We start from the raw sequence: 2,193 nt of genomic DNA on the forward strand, positions 1-2,193 counted from the left end.
GGGTGGGAGGCTGGACCAGAGACTTCCAGAGGTCCCTTCTCACCCTAGTCGTATCATGGTTCTGTGCCTTACCCCGGTAGCAGAGGGAAGCCTGGATGGTGAGTGCAGGTTTAGCTCAAATGTGGTAAGACGAGGCCTGCTGTAGTATTTGATCCTTCCTCCAGACACGGTGGATGTATTTTTTTCTTCCCTTTCAGGCTCTGAATGGTTCTTGTGCCCGTCGCCCTGCTGAGACAGAGCTTCCTCTTACAGCATCTGCTCTCCCGTCATTTTGTTCACAGAGAGTGACAGTGCCCTCTGCTCCTGTCTCCGATTGGAAACGCGCTCTCTCACCACTTAGTTTTTGAAGCCTAAGCTAGTCAGCCACAAGGCTTCAATCCTTGTTAGCAAAGCTTTCGTCTTCTGCCTGCAAATCCAGTGCTGACTCACAGTGAGAGTAGCAGATGTTTTCTCACTCCTCTCACACAACATATCCTTCCCTTTCCCAGCCTGCACGTATACCCATAGGTTCCTTCCTTTCTAAAATCACAGGCTTCTTCCTGCTCTCCAGTGTGACGTGAACAAGCTCTCACCCCTGGTTCTTCACCAAATATTCATGCAGACTGTACAAGGGCAGGGCTTTTACAGAGGACAAGCACAACGGACTTTTTGTCTAGGTATTTGATGGAGGATACTCTCTCTGAAGCCCCGAGAAGCCGTCTATGGGGAACGCAGCAACCTCCAGCTGTTTGAAGAGATGCTGCATCAACAAAAAGTGTCATCTTTAGCTCCAGGAAAGTGCTGGGGTTAATTTAATGATCATTTTTATTAGCTACCTGCACTGCATTTATAATAACTCTGCATCACAGGCATGACACAGAGCTACTGGCACATATTCAGCTGAAACCTTCTTTTGCAATCCATGAATATGTCTATTTTAAACCTGCAAGTGTATATTTCCAAATGCTTGGCTGGACCCTCTAGAAATTAAGAAAAAGAAGAGTCTGTGTGATCTCAGAGACAGCTGGGGAGATGAGCACAAAGAAAGGTCCTATGAGTCTATGCTAAGCATCACCTTCCCTGTATCCAGGAAAGGAAAGGACAAGTCTCTGCAGGAGCAGGGATTGCTCTGGATCATATTGGATGGACAGGGTGTAGCACGTTTTCCTACCTTTGCAGGACTGCAGTGTGACTGTCCCATCCTACACAGAGGAAAGGACATAGAGGGAGAAAATCCTTCCTCCATCCACCAATTGTGTTGGGTTTGGCTTTTTCCTACCATCTTCTTCCCCATCCTTTATAAGAGAAAAGCAACAGGTAGAGGCGCATCCCTCGGCCTTGCTTAGTCCCTCTGACCCCTATGGCATGGCTCAGTTCTGCCCTGGGTTCCCTAGGGAACCCCATGGAGGTGATCCATGACTGCTCTCAGCCATGACTGCTTCTCTCCGCCATCCCGGAAACCTGCCTGCACCCTTCCACTCTGCCATTGAAGGCACTTGGGAGAGACATCCCTGGTGGTCTTACTTCTCCTTGGTTAACCTCCATCATTGCTATTGTGAAAACCACTGCTGCAGCCCCACGGAAGAGAAGTATCAGCAGGGAAGCAAGGGTGTCTCTTACAGCTTCTTCTCCAGACAGTCCGTGGTCCCCCTCATGCTGAAGTCCTGGTCCCCATCACTCCTGGCACCCCAGGAACCTACTGCCCAGGACCACTGGCTTGGGGAGAAGCCCATCTTGTGGGAATTTTTCTGCCATGGGGCTGGGAACCCATCAGCGGACCCTCCCAGGTCCTGAGCTCGGACCTGCTTCATGCGCATTGGCTTTGTGTCACACTACCTGCCCAGTCACTTCGGAGCAAAGCGACAACAAGTTGCTCCCTGTTCACCCTCTGTCCTCTCCATTTGCCATTTCACAGACCTCCAGTTCCTTTCACGTGGTCCTCCTGTCTCTTGAAAGGTGACGAGTTTTGGTGTAATGAGTCTGATCTTACTTGCCCTAACTTTGTAAACGAAAGTAACAGCACAGCAGTAACCTGCCCTGACGTTCACCACCACGTCGTTTCCCCCGCGGGCCCAGGCTGCCCCAGCCATCCCAGTTCTGCCCCGTCCTGGAGCGGCTTGTGCAACCTCCGGCGGGCTGGCCCAGCGCCACTTCCCCTGGGGCCCTCGTGATGCCCGACCCAGCCGGCAGTGATTTCTCGGAGGAAGCAGCCTG

This window comes from Platalea leucorodia, assembly GCF_965183815.1.
Source record: "Platalea leucorodia genome assembly, chromosome: 9".
NCBI classification, from domain to species: domain Eukaryota; kingdom Metazoa; phylum Chordata; class Aves; order Pelecaniformes; family Threskiornithidae; genus Platalea; species Platalea leucorodia.